Here is a 9725-nt window from a genome sequence, read left to right on the forward strand (position 1 = left end):
AAGCAAGAGCAAGGGATCTTTCTTGAATGTCAAACACTATTAGGTGCTTTACATTTTGTTGTCTGTGCAAGTCCCCAAAACAGTTCTGTGAAATAATAAGACTTCTTACTGATATAGACGCTGAAGATCAAGGTACTAAGTCACCTACCTGAAGCCACAAAGGTAATTGAAGGAGTGAAATCTGCGTCCAAGTCTGATTCACCAGCTTGGTTTTTTACACTGCACTATGCTGTGTCTGCAGGTCTCTTGCTGGGGTTGGGGCAGAGGGGATGTCTCCAAATCTCAGTATAAAGAAGTGAGGTATGACAAAGAGCCTGTTTAAGGGCGATGGTTAGTCATAATTTAGGGTGACTGGAAGAAGTGGTGCTTCTCTCCCTTTTGGGGGGCATTTTTTTTAATTTTAGCAATGTGTTCTAATGCTAAGCCCTTAAACAACCTGCATTAATTATATTTTTTAATATAATGAAAGAAAATGCCATGTGTATGGGGTAATTTTCTTACTTAAATTTGAGAGAAGCTCTAGCATCCACGTTGAAACTAAGCAGAATCCTTGACAGGAACTTTTTGTTTCTTATGCCCAGAGGGCTGGTTTTGTGATAAATCAATGAAGAAGTAAATTAGCATACATGATATGTTGCAAACCATAAGACATAATCTAGTAACAAACTACAATTGATCATGTGATTTTCTCTTTCCTTCTTTTACCTCTGGGAGACATTTTGGTTTTGTATGGTGTGCTTCTCACAGACAAGTAGTTGTTCTCTCCCTTACTTTTTTATACACACACACACACACACACACACACACACACACACACTTTTATTCTTGACTTCATTTTTAAAAGACATTGAGTGTGGAGAGCAAAGCAGCATAAGTGGCAGGCTGATGAGGGGAATGAGAAGGGACAGAATCAGGTCGGGAACCTGGATATCATAAACTTAATAGGCATGATTGTCGAATAAAACATTGGTAGGTTTTTAAATTACTATTATAGGGTATAAAAATTCATACAAATATAAAGTGAGATATTTATAATGGGCATTTAAATAACATATTCTTCTTTCCGATAATAAATTAACACGTTTGTTTGGAAAACATATCTGCAAAGAAGAAAATAGAAATCACATAATCCCACTACGCTGGGACAATACTCTCAATTGTGTTAAGACTGCGATGTATTTTGAAGTTTTACCACATCGAAGGGCAAAAAATGACTAAGAATCCCTATCTATTTTAGGCCTTGTCTTTTGAATGTTTGTAGAAAAACGAGGTGATAAAAGAACGCTGCCCCCCGTCCCAAGTAGTTTTAGATTGCAACATTGAAGTTGGATGTTTTAGCAGTTTGTATTTTATTCTGGTTCATTTTTGAGGGTATGCACTGACAAAAGTAAAGGTGTTTAGGATACTGACCCCAGTTCTGGCTCTGGGTCCAGAACCACTGTTCTTTGATTCACCTGCTTCTCTTATGCTTTGAAGAGACTGGAAACCTCATGCCAGGCTGAAATGTTTAATTTGTAATTAATGACATTTACTTCCTTATAAAAAATGTAATTTATAGAAAAGCATGTTAGAAAGGAAGAAAATCTATCAATGGGCATTTAAACACATTTACTGTACAAATATATTTGATTTTAAATTCACAAGATTTTTAGTACTACAAAAATTCCTACTGCTAATTATTCTACATTTGACCATTTTTCTCTAACTTTAATATTGTACAAAATTCCATGTCAACTGGTGTTCTTGTGCACCATTAACTTATATGACATGCATTTTAAAGCCCAAATTTAAAAAAATAAAGTATTTTGTTGCAGAGCAACATTTTATTCCCCCATTTCCAGTGGCTTTCTTGAAACTTAGTTTTTTATTAATTTTTTGCTTTGTTATATTTTTGTATAAGCAGTTCAATCATAAGATTTGAATATCAAATGATATTAAAAATGGCCAATTAGAAATCATATTTCCACCTTTGTCCTGGTCTTAGTTTTATTTGCTCATCTATGCCCTATAGGTAACTTCACATCTATTAGTTTCTTTTTATGTTTTTTTGTTTATTAATAAACAAAAACAAATGCAGTCTATATATATATATATACACTATATTTTTGTTATTGATAAACAACTATAAATACAATATATATACAAATATACTTATGAAGGTTTAAAGTAGGTATTTTTTACAAGAATAGCATACTGAAGGTAGCACTATATATATATACTACATATTATAAAATAGATATAAATGTGTGTATATATATACTTGCTTTTTCCACTTACTAATATATTCTGGAGATCTTTCTATAAGTTCATGCATTCTATTTTCATAGCTGCTGGTAAACACTTGGGATGGAGCTATATATATATATATGTGTGTGTGTGTGTGTGTGTGTGTGTGTTTTATATATACATAATTTTTTAGTGGGTATGACAAAGTACACTACAAAGACTAAGCTGGTACAGAGGCAATTTTGTTGTGCAGTGTTATATGTAAAATACATTTCCAGAAGTCAGATTACTGAGTCAAGAGTAAATACATTTGTAATAAAGTAGATGCTGACAAATGGCCCTCTGTGGTAAGCAGAATAATGGCCCCTCAAAGATGTCCATATCCTGGGAAAATTCTATCACAATGTATACATATATCAAATCATCACATTGTACACTTCAGGTATTTTACAATGTATTTGTCAATTGTATCTCAATAAAGCTGAAAAAAAAATGAAGAAAAATCTGTATCCTAATCCTTGGTTATCTTTTAGTATGTTATCTTTTACATGTCAAAAGACAGTTTGAAGATGTGATTAAGTTCAGGATCTTGAGATGGAGAAGTTATCTTGAATTATCTTGGCCTAATACAATCACGTTTTCTTAAAATTGAAAGAGTGGTTTGTGAAAGAGATATAAGATGACAATTTGACTTGCCATTGTTGTCTTTGAAGATGGAAGACTCAGGTCATGAGCCAAAGAATGTAGACAGCCACAGAAGCTGGCCCTTAGCTGACAGTCACAAGAAACTGTATTTTGCCAGCAACATAAATCAGAAAATGGTGACTTTCTCCCCTGAAGTCTCCAATAAGGAACATAGCCTTGCTGACAAACTGATTTTAGCTCCACGAGACCTGTGTGAGACATCTGATCTACAGAACTATAAAAAATAAATTTGTGTTAAGCCTCAAACATCGTGGTCATTTGTTACAGTGGCAACAGAAAACTAATACATCCTGTACAGGGTTTGGACCATTTTGCACTCCCGTCAGGAACTGATGAGATTGTTTTCTCAAATCTTCACAAATAGAATGTGTTGCCAGACTTTGAAATCTTTGCCAATCTGAAAGGTAATAAAGAGCACCTCAGTGCAATTTTAATTAGCATTTCTCTTACTACGAATGTGGTTGAGCTTCTTTACATTTATGTTTATTTGCATTAACTAAACGTTTGTTCATATTTTTGCCCATTTTTCTATTGGGTTGTTATTTATTTAATCAAGTTCTAAGTGTTCTTTATATATTCAGAAGATGAGGACTTTACATGTGATAGGAATTGCAACTATTTCCCCTAGATCATTCCTTTTCCATATGGATGTAAATGTAATCAGTGACCTCTTTATTATTTTCTTTAGTTTCTATGAACTTTTCATTAGATTATTGTAGGTCTCTAGGTAACGCATGCAAAAATGCCACCAAGAGAACACATTTTTGAGGGTAGAAATAAAAAGAAAAAAAAAGAATTATTGAATAAACTTGTTTTTTTTCACTTTCTTGCCTTCGGTTTGAATCATTCTTCTCACTGCTCTTTTCTTAAGTTCATGAGTAGCTCCCAGTTCTACAGTGGCTACCACAAGAGGTTAAAAAAGACTGTGCATTATAATACCAGGGTTGAGGCAAGTATAGCATTTCGCAACAGAGACTTCAATTAAAAGTTGCATTTGTAGACTGAAAACTGTCCGAGAACCCAACACTTGGTGTTTCATATCAGCAGAGGCTGATTATTATTCGCAGTGAAATGCTGACAGGCCTTTCTCTGCAGTGACACCAGCCAGCTCAAGTTATAATTACTCTTGTTACATCATCGCCTCTTCTGCTTATATGCACAGCAAGTAAGCTCTTGCCTTGGGAGACAGATTTGTGTTAATAGCCACAGAGTTGTTCCTTTTTAATTTGAAACAGGTTTACTGATAGCTAGGAGTGGGGGAGGGAAGAAAAACTATTATAATTTGAGTATCATGAGGAGAACAATAAACACTTAAATGATGAGGAAGTGATCATCATCCAGTCTGAAATAGAAGATCACGGTTTAAGCCAGGCATTTCTGACAAGGATATCAGTACTAGGTTCATTAACTGCCCTTCCTGCTTTCACAATGTTTTAAATGTGGCAATTTACATTAAAATGGATTTAGTGACACCATCTTCTCATTACTGTCAGTTTACATTTGGGTCTGTAAACTATAATTGTAAATAAAATATGCTTTTCATTACATTGTCTATTTAGTTGAAAATGGTAGGAAATTAGAGCCATAATCATGATCTAAATTATTAATACAGTGATATTTTTCAGGTGCCATAGGTAGATACTCCACTGTGCATAACGAATGTGCATGCAGTGGTTCAATTAGGCCTAGATCTCTGTGCTTTGCCTCATCTTCCCTCTTTATCTTATTTTGTTTTTGCTTCTTCACCTCTTCACAGTGGCACATAGTAAAAGTGGGTTTCTCAAGCAGTCAGCCTGTGATGATCGATGCCATTATTTTAATTTCATTTCTCTTACTAAGCAATAAATAGCACCCTTATTCCCTGTCCATGTTCTAAATTTGTTGAGAAGACAGACTGATTGGGAGATCAAACTATCAGCTTTATTATAAACAGAAATTAAGTTGAAGGATATAGCTTAGTCTGTTGTGGGCCAAATGGACTAGAATTTGGAAGATTCTTAGTCTGTCTTGGTTCATACTGAAAAAGGCAGGCTTTCCCCCCTGTAGTGGGCTGAATAATGGCCATCAACGATATCAGGTCCTAACTCCTGGCACCTGTGAAGCTTAACAGGTAAAGTTTTATGCAGATGTGATTAAGTTAAGGATCTTGAGATGAGGAGATTTTCCTGGCTATCAAAATGGGCCTTACATGCTGTTAGAAGTATCCTTATAAGAGGCAGAGAGAGATAAGACAGATAGAAGAGAAGACAATATGAACAGAAAGGGAGAGATTGGAGTGAAGCAAGGAGCAGATTCTCCCTTATAGCCTCTTGAGGGAGTGTGGTCCTGCTAGCATCTTGCACTTGGCCCAGTGAAACGGAATTTGGACTTCTGAACTCCAGAACTGTGAGAGTATACATTTCTGTTGTTTTTAACCACGACATTTCAGGTGATTTGATATAGCAGCCTCAGGAAACTAATACGCTCCCAACGCTCTCTGGCAGATAGCCCCTGGAGGAGCTGAGGATAAAGGCTGTAAAGCGGGGGAAGGGCTAAGAGGGTCATTTATACGCAGTTTGTGCGCACCAATCAGGCGAGTCACTCTTTTTGTGGGACAGAGCGATTAAAAAAATAGGGAGGGGTCAGAGATGTGTTTAGGATAAGTCCCACTTCACAGAAACCCACTTCTTTCCTTTAAAATATGGACATCCCTAAATTCTAACAATTTAAAGCTAAAATAACTTTTAGTATTTAAATATTATGGTTATTATTAAATATGAACAAAAGTTGAAACTAACTTCTGTATCAGAGATTTGAAGGTCAAGTTTGACCCTGTATGTTAGTACAAGAACAAAGATTAACCATAAAGTTGAAATTTTACTTGTCTCTCCTCCTCACAAACGGCTTCATATTGCATGTGGACAGCATGGCAGGGGAAGTTATCAGTTGTCTTGTTTAAAGAAAGAAGTAAAATGATATTGATATTATCAAATCTCCTGCTCATTTTCACCCTGTAAAATGGTACTATTTAGTTATAAATGTCCAAGTTTGTTCTACTTTAAAATAGTTTCTCTAAACATTGAATAATTACATGGAGAAATTACTATGTTTATCTATTTGACTCTCTTCTTTTAAAATGTTCTACTCTGGTTTAAAAAACTGACAAACCAGGGAAAAGTTTGTCAAAAATCCAAAGAAACATACAACACAAAAGCATCACCTATTGACCTTGCCTTAAAGGAACATGACTCATGCAGCATAACCATTTGTTCACTGTTAGTATCTTCCCTTTCATATCGTTTTCCTAATATTATGTGCTAAATATTTCCCATGACACATCTAAATAAATTAATATTTATTGACTGCAAACAATGCACAAAACATTATTCAATGAACAAATCAAAGACCTCTACCATGCTAGACTTACTCTCTTATGGCTGGAGTATCCTCTGGAGAATTTGATTTAACTGAGTTGGAGGAATATCTTTGCCTAACTTGGACACATGTAATCAATGAATAACATTGAAGCTTAGGCATGATATAAAAACACATAAGTAATGGAGAATCATCATGTTCTTTCTTGCAAATGCAAACTAAATGCTGGACAAAATAATCGAATACTTGCAAACTAAATGTTAGAAAAAACAATAGGCCATTCCCTTTCACTGAAAGAGAGGTAATAAAAGACAATGATGTTCTACTGAAAAACCCTTCATGTTTATTCCTTAGCTCTCTAAAGCAGGTGCTCTAGGCCTAAAAGAAACTGGGATAGACCAGAGAATAGGATTTTATTAAAATAGAAATATATTCCTCCTTTCTATCTCTTTTCATTTTATATTTTGTACAAATCTTTGGGAGCTCTAAGTTTTTCTTTCTTTTGCGTTTGATTTTGTTTTGCTTTGTTTTCCAGCCAACAAGTGTTTGTGTTTTAGAACATTTGACTATGCAAATTTTATTTATATTTGATTACATTATGCATATTTTATTCATATTTAGCATATTTATGTTCCTATTAATTATTCTACCTTGATATCTCTTACTTCCACAAAAATATTTTAAGTTCCTTTGTGTGGTTTTATTATAACACATTATTCTCATATGTCCTTAGCATAGTGCTATTGAGTAGGCATTGAATAAAATTTCTCAATTGGTATGAATAGTAAGAGAAAGTGAGATGGCTAGAAAGGAGAGAGATATATAATAAAGCAGTCATGGCCAGTAGAATTTAAGGGGTCGAACAGAATTTGTGTTGTTTAATCATTGTTTTTAAAAAGTTAGACTCTCTCCTTTCACTGTTCACTGTGATATCACTTGCAAATTTGAAATGTGAATGTTTTTACAAAAAAAAAAAAATGAATTAGGACAATCGTTCATGATATGTGACTGCTACTGAGGAGGAAATAATTTCATTTAGTCTACAGATTATACTATATGATTCTAAAAGTTAAAAACTCAACTAGCAAAAAAAAAGCCTCACTGTTTTACTCCTCTGAACAGTTATCATTACTCTTTTATATACCTTTAATGCCATAATCATCTTTGAATTACTTGATTCCCTTTTCTTACAAATGTACATTTGACCTCTTTTCAAGTGGATACTGCCAGCTTACTCTTTTAAAGTTTATTTACTTGTGGGTAAACAAATAAACTCTTTTCCAGTGGATCACTAAGCAATTCTTGGAAGTGAGGTTGATGGATGTGTTACAGGTCTTAGATATACTCAGATATTTAAAAAAAGGCTGTCATTTTCACATGTTAGGACTGGCAGGTGAGCAATCTCCTCCTTGTCTTCCATAATCCAGTTCTTAATAAAAGTCTGATGTAACTGGAATAATTCTAACAAAGAATATTTTAGGAAGTTATGGAGAACACTGTAAAACATTTTTGAAGGATTTATAGAAAACCTAAATAAATGAATTGCTTTATCATATTAATGGAAATATTTATTTTTAAAAAGATGTCTATTCTTCATAAATACACATATAATTTCTTATTCTTGTTACATGTTTTCTTCTATTAAAGAGAAAAAACTCTGATTTTCTGGAGTTTGATGTAAGTACAAAATCCCCTAAATAGTTGAGGAAATTCTAAAGACAACTATTATGAAAGAAATTTGCTTATCCAATATCAAGATATTAAGAAGCGATGGTAATTAAGACATTCTGGCATTTGTTCAGAAATAGGCAAATAGACCAGTGGAACTGAGAATTCAGAAACAGTCCAATTCATGTGGAGGAATTTACTGTGTAACAGCTATAGCATTGCAAATCAGCAGGGAATAGAGGGCCTTTCAGCAAATGGTACTAGAACAATTGGTTATCCATCTGAAAGTGGGAGTACCCCCAGTTTATGCAATTGTGATAACTGTTTTTATTTGCAAATTATATGATCATGAATGATGGTAAATATCTTTGTATTTACTTCATTAACAATTAATTTTTTTTATGCTATGAAGACCCTGTTCATATTTTCTTGCCATTTCCCCATGGGGTCATTTCTCTCTTTTTTTAATGTATTATAGAGACTTTTTGGAAATTTAGAAAGTTAGCTCTTTGTCATAAGGGTTGCAAGTGTTTCTTCTGTATTTGTCACTTAACTTACAGTAATTTTTTTATTATACAATATTTTAAATTTTTTCCTAGTCAGACATCCCTTATGACTTCTGGGTTTTGTATCCCATAAGAAACAAAGTATTTCCTACTCTCATTACAAATAAAATTTCCCACTTGTAGGCATTGATTTCATTGTTGGTCTTTGAATTATTGGTCCATTTGAACCTTATTTAGTGTGAGGAAGGAATGTACTTCTATTTTATTTCAGAAATTTTCTAATAGTTTTTACATATTTCTTTTTCCAGGTTGCTTTCCAACTTAGTTTTACTCTGCTGAATATACTACCACATACTCCAAAAATATTTGGAATTTTGATTGGCCTTGTGTTAAATCATGGAAAAATTTAAAGAGATGAGTAATTTTTTATGTGTACTTGAACTGAATTAAGCATTCTGATTACTAAAAATTGTACCCCAGTAGATGAACACCTGAGTTGTGCTAGTGAGAAATAGCATTAGGTCTTCTGAGTTGAGAATAAATGACATTTCTACACTCCTAGTTTTAAAAAGTTTAACAAGGAATGTACTTTTGGATTTTCAACTGATTTCTCTGACCTAAGATGCTCTTTTGAGTTTGTGGTAAAAGAGCAGGAAGAAGTGAAGCAGGAAAGGAGGAAATGGGTGTGAGTCATACATTTTTATATTTGAGTCAATCTTGAATTCCTTTCTGCTATTTTTATATGGTTAAGGAAGTCTCACAATAACTTTGCAGAATATTAATCTCATAATTTTCATGCTTGACTATTATTTATTAATTTTTGTTCTTTATTTTGTTAGTCCCAAAATATCCTGCGGAAAAAATATTTTTTTCCCCGAAGCCAACAAATCGTCTTTGTTATCTGTGTTTTTTGGACCATTCTGCAAAGGGTTCTACTTTTGTTCTTCCTGATTCCAAGGACTTGAAGGTGTTTTAGTCCTTTCAACATCTACTTTGTTTGCTAGAGTTCAAAAATTAAGTTTTCACTCCTTGGTAGCGGTGTATTATCATTGAGGTCACGCAACTCAGGTGAGTGGCAGGCAGAGGCCACAGAGAGCTTGGTTCCTTTCTCTCCTTTATGGCCATCTTGAAAGTATAAATCACATTCCTGTTTCCACTTTCTCATCTCCTACTCATTCCTCAACCCACTGCAATTTGGGCATCAATCAAACACTCCTTAAGACTGCTCTCTTTTCTATTTTTAGTTTTTCAGACCATTCTGTTCTT

The sequence above is a fragment of the Pteropus alecto genome, unplaced genomic scaffold (assembly GCF_000325575.1).
Source record: "Pteropus alecto unplaced genomic scaffold, ASM32557v1 scaffold20, whole genome shotgun sequence".
NCBI classification, from domain to species: Eukaryota; Metazoa; Chordata; class Mammalia; order Chiroptera; family Pteropodidae; genus Pteropus; species Pteropus alecto.